Raw genomic sequence first — 15,645 nt, forward strand, 5'->3', positions numbered from 1 at the left:
AGGCCCCATTAGCGAAAGGATGCCTCTAGTTAAGAACAGTTTCAGGTTAAGAACGGACCTCTGGAACGAATTAAGTTTGTAACTAGAGGTACCACTATAAATGATTTTTAGCTACGTGAGGCAAAATTACAGGGGCAAAACCCATGACAGTGAAGTAATGGTTTAACCAAGAAAGAGGATCCATTCCATGCTGTTTTGCTGTGCTCTATAGTGGTAGTCCGCACACTACAAATACTCTAGGAGACACTCCTTGAAGAACTCCAGCTGCTGAATGCCCTCTTTAAACATACTACGTGCCCCTGTGTGTTTATAAAGTATCTGTTTCCTTTAGACAATACTTCTGCAGCATTCCATCTCTCCTGGCAGCCCCCAGGAATGCTATGGCAACAGGTGGGAAAACCATGCACAGTTCTACCAAAATCTTAAGAGCCTGTGCGTTTGGCATTGTGCCCTCAAAGCTCATGGAACATCTCTAAAGCCACTATGTTGATTACAGTCTGCATTTTGTGTTTGTTAGAAAAACCCCAAACCCTGTAATACCAAATGCAACAAAACCTGAAACCTAACCCCGGTTCATAGAAAAGTTCACTAAAGGTCAATATCCTCTTGAGAAAAGTTTGCTTGATGTGTGTGTGTTGTATGTTTGTCACGTTAGGTCCTGATCTGACATTTCTCTTTCTCTGGGTCTCTAGGAGGAATAAAATCTCCCAGAACAAATGAGGCTCAGCTATTTCAGCTCTCTTTGGCTGTCTGAGCCATCGCCCTGTATTGTCTGTCCCGCAAGCTCTACGGCTAAGGCACTCGGCGCTGCCATGGTCTTACTTTGACTGACCGGGTGCCATTTTCTGCTCCCAAACTGGTCTGGTGCCTTTTTCCCGAGGCTCTGCCCTTTGCTGGATTGTTCCTACTGGACAGAGTTTGTGTTCGTCCCTCAAAAACCATATCAGGTTCAAAAATTTCAAGTTAAGCCATATTCAAAACCGATCTGCAAATCAAGCTGTCACTATGGTTGGCCAGGGAGTGGCGGGGCGATCAATGCTCCAAAGTGGCAGTTTGGTGTTTTCAAAGTATTGGAGTTACCATAACGACCTAATGTGCCATTTTATATAAATCTTTTTCATAATCATGTATGTAAGCATTGTTGCCTTGACAACTAAAATAATAGTTTTAATATTTCTTTTTCTTTAAAAAAATCAAGCTATTGTTAGATTAACTGAGAAGTGAATCTTGAAGACATTCAACACCCAAACTAAATAAAAATGAATTAATATTAAGCAACCCTTTTATGCCTTCCTTAAAACTAAACTTCCCCCAGACAAAAGTGATATTTTGACACAGCTTGCTTCTCTTGATCCTTCTCCTAAATTTGTATACTGGAGCCACACAACATCAGAAAGGATCCCAACAAATTTAGAAAAGAGGAGAGGTGGGCTTCACACAAGTGCAGTCTCCAATTGCTTGGGAAAGCCCTGGAGAGGAGGGGACTTTAGGAGCTGTGGAGAGGCAGGGATCTTCCGTCTCAGCAGCTGCCTCATGGGGGCAAGGCCTACCAGGTATGAGTTGCTGTGCTTATTAGGCCTGACACTCCACCAATTCTGTGCAGATCGTGTTTTTGCTTATAAAGAGTTAACTCCAGCTTCATTGTGTGGTTTACTGTTGGCCAATGACACCTTTAGAATTATCAACACACAATGAACATCACAGAGTCAAGAAGAAATATGGAGGCAGATGACTATCACTCATATTTGTCCAACTCTTACTTTGCCTTGGGATTTTGACACACTCTAGGATGCAACTCAATCCTGTGGATTTCAACCAGAGCTGCAGATTTAGCCAATTCATGGGTTCCATCTTTAGATTACGAAGTATTTTGACTCAAATTAATTGGTTAAAAGGTGGTATTGTAAGGATTCTCAGAGCAGGGTTCAATAAGTCCAAAAACCCATCTTGTCTAGCATTCTGTTCTCACAGTGGCCAAGCACATGTGTGTAGGAAGACCACAAGCAGGATCTGAGTGCAACTGCACTCTCTCCAGGAAGTGGTCCTTACAGCTCTACCCAGAAACCTTTGCTCCCTCAACCACTCTTCCACCTGCCAGGTTCCAGACGCAGGTGGGGGGAATGTAAGTAACCAACTCAACACTTCTGACAACAAATAATCCATTCCCAATTTCTGGGAAAGTTCTGATCTAGTCTCTGCATCTCTGATTACTGTATGAGGGCACTCTGCTACCCTGACCAAGCAATGCCATGTTGCACATGCTATGCACCTGAGTATTTCAGGAAAGAGGCTACTTTATGGCTCTGCTGAATTCAACAGACAGCAGTATGTCCTCAAGCAGAATAGAACCAGGGTTGGAGTGGTAACAGGTTTTTCTAGCACAGGGGTTTCCAGTCTGTGGTCCAGGGACCACCAGTAATCCATAAGTTTCATTCAAGGGCTCCACTGTATGTCCACAGTAAATATTAACATTCATTTTTTAACTGAAATTTGTTGCTTATTTAATTTCTTAAATTGCCTTTTAGTGGATTACAATCTGAAATGGAATACAAAATGCAATATAATAAAATAAAATATAGAAGAAATAAATAAAAGAAATAAAATAAGCAATAAAAACACAATTAAAATCATACAGCATTAATAACAGGCAGAAAAATCATTAAGTGGTCCACCAAGACCATTAACAATTTTTAAGGGGTCCATGGGGGTAGGTTTGGGAAGCAAATCTGAGCTAAAATCCTTTAGAACCACCCCACTTCCCGTCATTCACTTTCCAGAAAGCCCCCCCCCCCAAACACAGAGATGTAGGTTGTAGATGTTATGATGCTGATCTTTCTCCAAATCATGGACAACCTAGATTAAAAAACAGAAGAAAAGTTTCCTCTTGGATGACCTTGCCTGGTCACCTGGTGAGACTTCCTGTTCACCCGAAGCAATCAGGCAAGTGGCTATTTACGCAAAAGGAAATATTATGTGGAACTAAATTTGGCATTTTATTCAAGTCCTGTAATGAATGTTTTAACTTGACATTCAGAAAGCGTGTTGCCTTTCAAAAGAAAAGCAGTAAAGCTGGCCAAGTACAATAAAGCCAAATAAAGGCCACTCATTTGTTTTTTTTTCATAGCAACAAACAGATCAAATGTTACTTCTTATTAAAAATGTGTTCGATATATTTAATTTTAACATGACAGGCCCCCCCCCCGCAAAAAACCCCCTAGTATAGCACCACAGATTTAAAACCACCAACTGATGCTTACCTTAGATTATTTCACTATTTCCCCCAAACCCCTTCTCACTTTTCTCCAGAAATTAAAATACTGTTTCCTCCTACAGAATCAAAGTTTCTTTTGAGTTCACAACATTTAACATTACTGGTAGTGGAATAATTTAGTTGCATTGGTATTACACTTCAGCCAAATGAGGGTAACATGTAATGCGCCCATATAAAGCTTATGCGCCCATCTCATCACCACTGTGACGCAATAAGGCTCTTTACTGCTTATAATTGCTCCACACGCCTATGTGAGAAGCAGCCTTTTAAAGTTTTTATACCCCTGCACCTGACACAGAGAAGAGGTGAAGCCTTCTTCCCCTCTTCCATTTCTGTATGCCCAGCTAAGCAGAAGTGGTCAAAGCATTGCAGCACATAAAGGAGAAGCCAGGAGAAGTATGATGGGAGTCCAGTTCCTACCCAAGCTGGGTGTTTCCTCCCGCCCCACATCCTTGCGGTACCTAAGCAACTGCAGGACATCAATTCCATTATATCCATTACTCTGAAGGAATTTCAGTTTGATTTAATTCCAAGTTCAGTAAAGTTAGGATGGTAGCTTGAAACAGGTAAAATAAATATTTTGCTTCTTTCCTTGTTCAGACTGTAGCTAGAAAAAAAACATTCTTTGAAAACATTGATATCCAAAAAAATTTCTCCTTTAAAAATACAGCATTGAAATTTAAACATTGTGGGAGGGTATTGTGAAAAAGTAGCTTCCACACAGCTAGGACAACATGCATTTTAATAACTTGTAAATTTTGATCTAAAAGGTACAGTTTGCTTACCCAGTACCACACAGATCATCTAACAAATGTAGACTGGCCTTGCTGAAAGAAACTTGGAACAGGGAGTGGCAGTGAATGGAGCCCACATATCTTGAGGGTGCTGAAAAGAAAAGAAAAAAATGGGAGAGAAAGAAAGAGGTAAGTTCATCTGGAGTGTCTGCCTTTAGAACTAGCTAAAAGAATATTAGTGGTGTTAATGAGTTGATGGGTGCCAGAACTCTTTAATCCCTGGACTCAGCAAGTGTCAGGCTAGCCTCCTGGTGAAGTGCAAAGAGAACCAAGGAAGGAGCTCCGTGAGAGACAGCGCCACAGTGGGCAGGGCTCCTTCCGCAACTTGCAAATAGTGAGGAGGAATAAAGCTGAGAGCAGTGATGTGGCCTAGGAAGGAAAACAGCAAGCAGAGCCAGAGACCTCGGTTTGAATCCATGCCAGATCTCTGTTTGAATTCAATGTTGCGGGCACAGGAGAAACAAGACCCTTTTGGGGTGTTAGGGCTGTGAACCCTTGCAGTGCAGGCTCACATTGTAGATACCTATAAATAAATCATATATCACAGCCTCCAGAGTCCCTCATTCCAAAAGGAAACCTGCACCCTGCTGGGTAAGTGCCTGGAACCCCTGGGATATCTCCACACTCAGCGAGATGCAACAGGACTGTTTTATTGCTTCAGAAAACCCAGCCCACGAGATGATATCTGGGGAAGAACCCCAAAGGCACTGGAAGGAATCAGAAAATTTGGAGAAGTAGCAGGTATCTGATTAAAAAAGACTAAGTCTAAAATGTTGGTGAAAAATATGAGAGAAAATGTTAAAACTGAACTACAGATAAGTACTGGTCTAACAACAGAGAAAATGGTTAAATACCTAGAAATATGGTTAACAGCAAGAAGTATTAATTTATTTAAATATAATTATATTAAAATCTGGTAAGAGTTTTAAAAATACTGAAATATGAGGAAGGATGAAACTTTCATCAATGGGAAGGATGTCAGTCATAAAAATGAATGTGTTACCAAAGATGTTATTTTTATTTCAAACAGCTCTGGCAATCAGCAATGCAGGATGCTTTAAAGAATGGCAAAAGGATGTTTCTAGATTTGTCTGCCAGGGATGGGGGACAAGGATAATGTTATGTATTGAAGTTCTCACCCTGGCCACCAGGAGTATTGTGTATATAGTTTTCACTCAGGTCCACGTCAGTTACTTTAGGTGGGAAACCCTGGGTTGTTGTTGCTACATTGTTGACAGCCGGCTGCCTATAAAAGCAGGCCGGCTGAGCTGTTTGCTGTTCAGTTCTGTTCTGGCCTGTGAATAAACAAGAGCTGCTTTGGAGAAATCGCTGCGTCGTCTGCTATGTCTACCCACTATTTAACAGATAAAATACAAAATTCTGATAGATGCTAAAGGAAGAGGGGGATTCTCTCTGCCAGATTTAAGATTATATTATGAGACATCCTGTTTTTGCTGGTTAAAGGAGTGATTGACACTGAGAAACACACAGGTTTTGGATCTAGGTCACGATAATAAATTTGGCTGGCATGCCTATTTGTGGTATGGAAAAACTAAAATGCATAAAGGTTTCCTGAATCATGTAATCAGGAAAAAATGTATAGACTATGGAATAAATATAAAAACTTGATGGGAAGGAAAACACCCTTATGGCTTTCGCCTATACAAGGCATAGAGGTTAAAAAAAGGAATATGAGAGAGGACTGGGTAACATTTAGAATTTTATTAACAGAAGTGGATGGTGAGATTAAATTAAAGAGGTTTGAGGAAGTTGCAGGAATGGTAAGAAGCTGGTTGCAATACTATCAGCTTAATGAGGTATTTAAACTGGATAAGAAAAATGGGTATGACTCAAACTTCCCAACCAGAAAGAGACCTGCTAGATAATAATAATAATAATAATAATAATAATAATAATAATAATAATAATAATAATAAAGTTCTGTCAAAAATGAATAAGATGCTACTAGAATGGCAAACCAAAGATGAACAGGTGATCAATTATACACTGGGCAATGGATATAGGACATAACGAAATGTCAGATTATGGAACGTTGAGCTAAAATTTACAGCATGTTACGTGATAAAAGAAAATTATATGAAAATGATATATAGATGGTATCTCACACCTAGTAAACTAGCAAAAATGTAGAAGTCAGAATCGGATACCTGTTGGAAGTTTAAGGAGAAAGAGGGTACCTTTTTCACATATAGTGCACTTGTAAGGTGGTGACAAAACATTCTGGGAAATGATTTTAAAATGAGTTGAAAATAATATTTATTTAAAAACCAGAAGTTTAGGAATAATAGGCTCAGAGGTACCCAAAGAACAAAGGAAGCTATTCATGTACGCTACCACGATGCTCAAATGACATATGCCCAGAGGTAGGAAGAAGAAACGGTTCCAACCAAGGAAGATTCACAACAACAACAACAACCGTTGGAAGTATGAAGAAATGGTGAAACTTACTGGAAGATTAAGAAGTCAGGAAGAGTGACATTTTAATACAGAATGGAGAAAAAATTATTGATTATTTGTAGAATTATTGTAAACAATTTAAATCATTAGCAGGATTGACATAAAAGTATGTAGTGAGAATAACTTAAATAGAATATAAAAGATAAATTAATTAGGTATGAACTGGATATGCAGTGATAAAATATATAACATAAATAACCACAGAAAGTGGGGAGGAGGGTCGAGGATTTGATGTTTTAAATTTGTTGTATGAATGTATTTGTGTGATAATATTTGTAAAATGGGGAAATGAAAAAAAAAATGATAAAAAAGAAAACAGTCCAGCTTTGTCTTGTTCAACACATTCCTTACCTTACATACTTTTTTAAAAAGCTGTTAAAAAAACCAAACTTGTCTTACCTGAACAAAAAAAGTGATATATGTAAACCCTTAAGGTGTGCAAATCCAAGACAAAAAGTTTTGCATTTCCAATATCCCTGTTTACCCCACTACTTACCTTTCTGCCTTTTTACTTGATTTTTACTAGAACTCAGAGCCAATTAGAAGAAAGAGTATTGCAGGAGAAACCTGGAACCCTAGGGTGTAACTGGTGAGTCTTGAGGCAAACCACTGATTTCATATCAAGACAAGAAATAGAGGCTCAAGCCACCCATGCTGTCACCAATTTTGATGAGCTTGTACTTTCAAGAGTTGTCAACATGAGAGGACTGACACCTAAACTATACAGAATACTTTTATCCTGTGACTGGCTATTTACAGAACCTAAAGTGCGATATAGGGGATACAAGAGATGAGTCCAAATGGGAGAAGGAGTGGGGTGACCCTAGAATGAATAATTTCAGCACAGTTGAAAGAAGTCATTCTCAAAATAGTATTCTAGTGACATTATACCCCCCATAATTAGCTAGTACATTAAAAATAACTTCCCCAAAATGTTAGTGATGTGGGCAGCACAAAGGGATGCATGTCTATCTTTGGTAGAATGTCTCAATGTACTCATTTTGGGGAATCTTGAAAGAGGAGAGCGCAAAATATGGTCCGAAGCTCAACATCAAAAAAACCAAGATCATGGCCACTGGTCCCATTACCTCCTGGCAAATAGAAGGGGAAGAAATGGAGGCAGTGAGAGATTTTAATTTGTTGGGCTCCATGATCACTGCAGATGGTGACAGCAGTCACGAAATTAAAAGACGCCTGCTCCTTGGGAGAAGAGAAATGACAAACCTAGACAGCATCTTAAAAAGCAGAGACATAACCTTGCCAACAAAGGTCCGTATAGTTAAAGCTCTGCTTTTCCCAGTAGTGATGTATGGAAGTGAGAGCTGGACCATAAAGAAGGCTGATCGCCAAAGAATTGATGCTTTTGAATTATGGTGCTGGAGGAGACTCTTGAGAGTCCCATGGACTGCAATAATAATAATAATAAATTTTATTTATATCCCGCCCTCTCCAGCCGAAGCTGGGCTCAGGGCGGCTAACAACAATCAAAATAATCCAACGATTCTAAAAACATTTCATTTCATTTCATTCATCAAACCTCTCCATTCTTAAGGAAATCAGCCCTGAGTGCTTGCTGGAAGAACAGATCCTGAAGCTAAGGCTCCAATACTTTGGCCACCTCATGAGAAGAGAGGACTCCCTTGAAAAGACCCTGATGTTGGGGAAGATTGAGGTCACAAGGAGAAGGGGACGGCAGAGGACGAGATGGTTGGACGGTGTTCTCGAAGCTACGCCCATGAGTTTGACCAAGCTGCGGGAGGCAGTGGAAGACAGGAGTGCCTGGCCTGCTCTGGTCCATGGGGTCACAAAGAGTCGGACACGACTAAACAACTAAACAACAACAACAACCAAATGACAGCAAAGGATTTATGACCAATGCCATCACTGTCACTGCTAGTGTTTGGAACAACCAGAACAAAGATGGGGGGAGGACCTCAAGGTGCTGAAATTTGAATTTTTGTTTCACAATGGCTCATGGGCTTGTTGACACAAAGATATTCATCACGTCACTGAAGCATCCAGTGAAGACTTATATGCGTCAATGATGCATCATGGAGACCAACTACTTTAGGCAGAACTTAACATCAATTCAAATATCACACACTGCACATGGATTCCTATGTAGAAATGACGTGGAGAAAAGACAGAGTGACCCAGTCATCCCTGTTCCAAAGTCAATGGTTATAATTTCCTGATAGGCCAGAGCTCAGGCACTTCTCAGTTCAGCACTGCCTGGAAGTTGAGGGAGATCAGATACAACTGCAGAAAGCAGGGTTCCCCATACTCACTGAGCTCTCTCTCCCCCTCACAGCAAATGCCAAAAACATTTGCAGCCCTAGCCTACTTCCTTTCTTCAAGGACCGGTCCACCCATGAGGCAAAGTGAGGAGACTGTCCCGGGTGGCAGGCTCCACAGGTGCAGCAGATTCTGATGTAGATCTTTATTCCCCCCCCCCCTTGTTCCTGATGCAGATATTCACTCACCCCTTCTTTCCTGGCAGGGAGGGAGGCACCATTTTGTGGTTCACCTTAGGTGCCAAAATATATTGGGCCAGCCCTGATACCTGGATCCTGGACCTTACAGAAATTACTCCATATATGAAAATGAATCTGTTTTATTTTTCCCACTCCACACAAGTCTGATGAAGACCTTACAGATTCAAAAGCTTACAACATTTTAATCTATAATATGTTGGAAATTACAGCTTTGCCTATTTCTTTTCCACCTTTTACAAGTGGTTATGAAGTTCTGAAAGAAGCAGGAAAAGATCAGTGACTGCTTATACTTAGAATATGGCAACGTAACTTCAGGGGAAAAAATATTTTCTTGACAAGAGTCACTGTTAATAATACTCAAAGGAATGTGCATTATAATATATACAGATGTGTGTGTGTGTGTTGTGGCAAATATTAGTTGCAATTGCAACCCAAAACAGCAGAAAACAACAGAACGTAGTTGCAACTAAGCTAAGCTGTAGTCAACTGCACTGATTTCAATGAAGTCATGAAAACTAACTTTTGCTAGGAAGTATTCAGGTTATAACCAAGGTTTTGAGATGATTTAACTGTCTTTTAAATAGATGCTAAATCAGTTAACTTAAAAGATAATTGCATATTACCAACTGCTTAACTTAGGTGCTTTCTGAGATATTAGAGGGAGAATTTCTGCAGTCACTCCCTGCCTGTGGAATGCTCTCCCCAGGGAGGCATGCCTGGCGCCTTTGTTACAGGCAAAAACGGTCCTCTTCTCCCAGATTTTTTGCTTTTATATAGCCTTTTAAAATGAGGGTGGAATACAGTTTTTGTTTGTTGCTTTGGTATGTATTATTGTGTTTTCATATTGTTAACTGCCCTGTGATCCTCGGATGAAGGGTGGTATAGAAATTTAATAAACAACAACAACATGTCATACAATTTACAGTGCAATTCTGTACATGCCTACTTAGAAGTAAGTCCAAATGAAGCTTTTTTAAGTGTGTACGCTGTACAGTACTGAGGTCTTAATAAACTAAAGATAATTTTAGTTATTAAAAAGCTCGTTTTTAATATTTCCTTTTTCATTCCTTATAACAGAAAATATATCAGAAACGGAAGAAGGAGGAGGAGGAGGAGGTGTGCATTACCTAGCGAAAAGCAAGCAGGTGTGCCATTACACAGCAGCCCCTATGCAGGATCAAAATTGCCTTTGCAAACTGAAATTGATTCAAGTTTTAAGTTCTGGGGGTGGGGGTGGGGGAGGAAACCTGAGAGACATTTCTGGGAAATCTCTCAGGGGCCACATGTCAGTGGTGGCTGGGTTCAGAAACAAAAGTGGGTAAATAACAAATGTACACGTTACTTTTCCAGTAAGCTACTTTTCACACACACACGCAAACACCTTTCTCTATCCTCCATTCAGGCAAGCAAAGGACAGAGTTCAAGGAGACATTCCAGTCACATAAAAGCATTCGAGGAGGTTGCAAAGCCGGGCCAGGGAGGTGTGTGGTCTGGGGAGAGCCTCGAGGGCCAAACAGAGAGGGTTGGAAGACCACATTTGGTACCTGGGCCTCAGGTGCCCCACTCCTGTGTGTTAGCTGATTAACCTACTGTTTAAACAGATTTTTAAAAATTCAGCCCTGTTTCCCCTACATAATAATTAAAAAATAATTTGCCAATATCTTTAGTAGTGCAATGTCTGACTTGGAAAATGTAATGCATGCCAGATGGGTTTGCTTGTAATCCCTTAATCTTTAGAAATTGTACCAAATTTAACTGCTGACACAAGCAGAAGTTATTCCAGCTGAGCAGACAGGCCTACAAACATTACTGGTAGAAGTAGCTGAATGTATTTAACATCCTTTTTAATTATAAGATGGGGAAATAATATTGTTACCTGATGGATTCAGGTGTTGATTTTTATTGCTTAGGAAACATAAGTAAGTTCACAAGTTCTAGGCAGGGTAATGTTGGTTGTCAACATGAAACCTGTCTTCCTCTGAAGAGCCAGATGTAAATAACCCTCGAGCAGCCCATTACTACTTCCATACACCTGAATGCCACTTTGAAATCTGTGAAATGAGTTTGGAACAGAACTATGAAACCAATTAGAAGTCTTTTATACAACGATTTGGTGAATCAGCAGAATAATGACGATAGTGCCACATAACTTCACATGACCACACTTTTATATGTGAGTCACTCAGGTCTGCTACTGAGGTATGCTGCCAACATTACACTTCTCTATTTGCATAGTTTAAAACATATGTTTTATTTATTCATTTTACAGTTTCACTTCATTTAAATTCAAAGGCTGTGGGCACAAAACATCTATATGATAATGATCCACATGTATGTGAGAGCGCGTGCTGTCAACCAATTGCTCTTGAATCACTTAATTGGCCCACACATCAGAAGGATAAGAGGAATGAGATGGTAATAGTCTGAAGAACCCTTGCCCCTTCATATGCAATGCATCCCTCCAATGCAATAGCTCATTTAAAAAACAAAAGGAAAGGAAAATGGTCTCTTAAGGATCCCTGTGACATCAAATGTCAGTAGATTAGTTTGAAAATTCAGAACTCATATGGCAAGCTGGCCTTGCCCATGTCCCTGCACAGCTTCGACATACAAAACACACGCAATTATAGCACCAAGCCCAAGAGTATGAAGTGCAGTATAAAGGCTAAATTTCAAGTTGAAATCTTTCCTCACTTTAGCCACAAACTCACCAGGTGAATCTAGGCAAGCTACATCATGTAGGAAAACACAGCACTGTGATATCTCCAAGCAAGAGGTATTCTAGTAAACTGGTTGTTCCAAAGTGGTGTGCCACTGTAACAGGAGGGAGAACCATGAGCATGCCAGTGAAAAGTTATTAAGAAAGGCCCCTGCAAAAGTCTGGGCATATCTAGCATTGGTCAGCGCGGTGACTTGGGCAAGGCAACATTGTGCATCAGGGTTCCCGACACTGAGTGTTGCTGCTGTTCACCCAGAGGGAGGGCACATTTGATAATCATTTCTAAGATTGAGATATGGGAGACTTGCCTGTCAACAGCCTTCTATTAGGGCAGAGAAGTATTCCAAGTAAAGTGCAGCAAGAGATGCATGCTTGTGAACACCGTGCAAGGAGTAGCAACTAAGGTACACTGGTTTACACAGATCATATTTCGAAATGTGCTTCCATTGGACAATGGCATGGAAAAAATGGGAGGTGTCATGGCCCTTGGCCCTGGCGATGATAGATCTGCTTTCTGGGGTCAAATCAGAAACTGGGACAGCTTCTCTAAATCAGGGATGTCCCTGGAAAATAGGGACACTTGGAGGGTCTGCCCTAAGGAGTCTAGGACCTTCCCTGAGGGAAGACAAAATCCCCCATTTATTATTTTCACAATTCCATTTGGTACAATTGCTTTTTAAATGGATTTTCTCAGGAGGTACCCCCCCACACACATATAATTATTCACCCCTTAGACTTCTGGGCCCACCTGCCTTAATGGAGGCAGCCTCCACGACAGCAATGGATTGTCAGTGAACGAAAAACAAGGATGATAGAGGGTAAATCATCCTTGCAAATCCCCCCCAGGGACGGGGGAATGGGCTTCACTCGCAGTTCATCTTAGTACCTGGCTCTTGCTCTGGCGTGGAATGTGGGAGGCAGGGAGGCGCTGACTGCAAAAGCACTTTGCCTGGAGAAAACCCTCCTATGCCACCATTAAGAAGCAGAGGTTCTCCGTTTAGTTGGATCTTTAATTGGCTTTAAAGTACTGGCGCGTGATGGAAAAGGGTTGCAACAACATACTGCCAAATATACCAGCTACATGGATTAAAGGTTTGAATTGAGATATGTACCAGCTGTGATCAAGCCAGAAGCTGAGCATTTTAAGATCCTATTGATTTCAATGGGAAAATAAGAATATACTCAGTCCTCTGAGAGCCAGTGTGGTGTAGTGGTTAAGAGCGGTAGTCTCGTAATCCTGGGGAACCGGGTTCACGTCTCCGCTCCTCCACCTGCAGCTGCTGGGTGACCTTGGGCCAGTCACACTTCTCTGAAGTCTCTCAGCCCCACTCACCTCACAGAGTGTTTGTGGTGGGGGAGGAAGGGAAAGGAGAATGTTAGCCGCTTTGAGACTCCTTAAAGGGAGTGAAAGGCGGGGTATCAAATCCAAACTCTTCTTCTTCTTCTTCCCATTAAGATCAATGAAAGTAAGTCTTAGGACTTATTGTGTTCCCCTAGGTAAAGGTAAAGGGACCCCTGACCATTAGGTCCAGTCGTGACCGACTCTGGGGTTGTGGCGCTCATCTCGCTTTATTGGCCAAGGGAGCCGGCGTACAGCTTCCGGGTCATGTGGCCAGCAGGACTAAGCCGCTTCTGGTGAACCAGAGCAGTGCATGGAAATGCCGTTTACCTTCCCGCCGGAGTGGTACCTATTTATCTACTTGCACTTTGACGTGCTTTTGAACTGCTAGGAGGCAGGAGCAGGGACCGATTTGAACCGCCGACCTTCTGATCTGCAAGTCCTAGGCTCTGTGGTTTAACCCACAGCGCCACCTGCGTCCCTGTGTTCCCCTAGGGTCTTCCGAATTAAGAGTCCCTTTCATTGCTTCATAAAAGTGAATGGATACTTTTGCTTCATTCACTTGTATGGAACCAGAAAAATAGGCGACAATCAGAGGGAGCACCACTGTCCCCACATATCAGAAAGGAATGTTGTTGCCCAAAGGGGTTAGGGTGGGAAAGCGGGGGAAACTGAGCTTCCCCTTGAGGGGTTTTCCAATTAGCTTGGAAACTCTATAATTTCTGTTGCCTCAAGGAATTTCTTGGTCAGACTATTAGGTTAGGTTACCCAGCCTGCCTTTTCCACTGCCATAAGTCAACATCACCTCTGTTAAAATTTGAAGAGGGGTTGTGCATTATTTAATGCTGTGTTGTCTTTAACACTTGATTGGAAGCTGCCCAGAGTGGCTGGGGAAACTCAGCCAGATGGGTAGGGTATAAATAATAAAAAATATTATTATTATTATTAGGGACGCGGGTGGCGCTGTGGGTAAAACCTCAGTGCCTAGGACTTGCCGATCGTATGGTCAGCGGTTCGAATCCCCGCGGCGGGGTGCGCTCCCGTCGTTCGGTCCCAGCTCCTGCCCACCTAGCAGTTCGAAAGCACTCTTAAGTGCAAGTAGATAAATAGGGACCGCTTTATAGCGGGAAGGTAAACAGCATTTCCGTGTGCTGCGCTGGTGCTGGCTTGCCAGCTGCAACTTCGTCACGCTGGCCACGTGACCCAGAAGTGTCTTCAGACGGCGACGGCTCCCGGCCTCTAGAGCGAGATGAGCGCGCAACCCTAGAGTCGGTCACGACTGGCCCGTACGGGCAGGGGTACCTTTACCATTATTATTATTATTATTATTATTATTATTATTATTATTATTTCAATTCCTAGGCTTTCCCTTCCAATGAACACTTTTGTCCACCCAAGGTTTTAGTACCAAGTGACAATCTCCATTTTAAAAAAACCTAACTGAAACCTCAGACTAAGAGCAATATCCTTTTGAGTCAATGAAGTCAGGAATAGCATTTAATTTCCTTTTAAGATACACAAAGCTGTATGATTTTGATTTGCCTAGACTGGTGCATAAGCACGAAATTGCAGTATATAAATCATTGTGTAAGAAGTAAACCCCAACAACCTCAAACTAAGAAAGCAAGTAAAATATCAACATTTGTTGTAGTACTCTAGGAGTGCCTGAATAAAAAAGTGAACTGGCACTTAACACCTTCCTGCAAACGTTAATATAAGAATATGTTCATCTCTTACTAAAATAAACAGGAGATTGTGGCTAGTTTTTACATAAAAAGTTTTACTAAACATTGGCAATTTAAAGATAAACTGGGCTGACAACAGAAAGTTTTGTAATGAGAGTATTGCTGCTTCCTTGGGAATGAAGCCAGATTTTTAGAATCCTATTTCACCTTTCAGAAAAAATGTTTGTGAAACGTACTTCCAAGGAAACTAACATTGTTCTGTAAGTGGTCAGGGGGAATACTCAGCTGTGAATTGGTATCTGCTTTACCACTTCATAAAGAAAAATTAAATTAACATTTATAGCTATGCCAATCCCTTTGACTAAAAAAAGCCAGCAGTTTTCTGAAATGAAATGTACATGCAGCAGCAAGGCAAGACTTGTACTTTACCTTGGACCTTTGTTCTTCTTTACTTGCTCTGGCTTTCCTTGTGGATCTACTTTACATCTGCAAATGGGTCCTTAAGTTATAAAAGGGCACCAAGATGCATAATGGGCTGCGTGGCCGAAATGGCTTCCGGAAGGAGGATGCAAATCTAAGCTGCCACCCCCAACTCTCTCTAGCCCGGTCGGCCCCCACCCCTCCGTAAAACTGAGATGGACTTCCACAAATAGCTGGAAAGTTATATTAAGAGACTGTCTGATGTGCTGCCAAGATCTTTGATAGTCTTCCAGAGTCCAGAGGTCAGATACTGTTTATTTCGAAGGAATATAGGTACTTTGTAAGCCATCCGATATGTGATACTTTAGTGTACAAGAAAGCATCAGAAAATGCATCAAATACATGAAAAATAAAGGTGGTCTTTCCCATTTCCACAGCCACAAC

At 41.3% G+C, this 15,645-nt stretch overlaps 1 long non-coding RNA gene across 2 annotated transcripts in view; it reads right to left on the reverse strand.

The window, feature by feature from the left end:
• Nucleotides 1–15,645, reverse strand: part of LOC309341726 — a 105,225-nt gene that overhangs the window by 34,540 nt on the left and 55,040 nt on the right. For both annotated transcript variants that reach the window (XR_014156539.1, XR_014156540.1), the window contains one exon: nt 4,057–4,156. This is a non-coding gene — a long non-coding RNA (uncharacterized lncRNA). The remainder of the gene's footprint in view (nt 1–4,056; nt 4,157–15,645) is intronic.

Source organism: Podarcis erhardii, assembly GCF_964252035.2.
Source record: "Podarcis erhardii genome assembly, chromosome: 5".
Classification (NCBI taxonomy): Eukaryota; Metazoa; Chordata; class Lepidosauria; order Squamata; family Lacertidae; genus Podarcis; species Podarcis erhardii.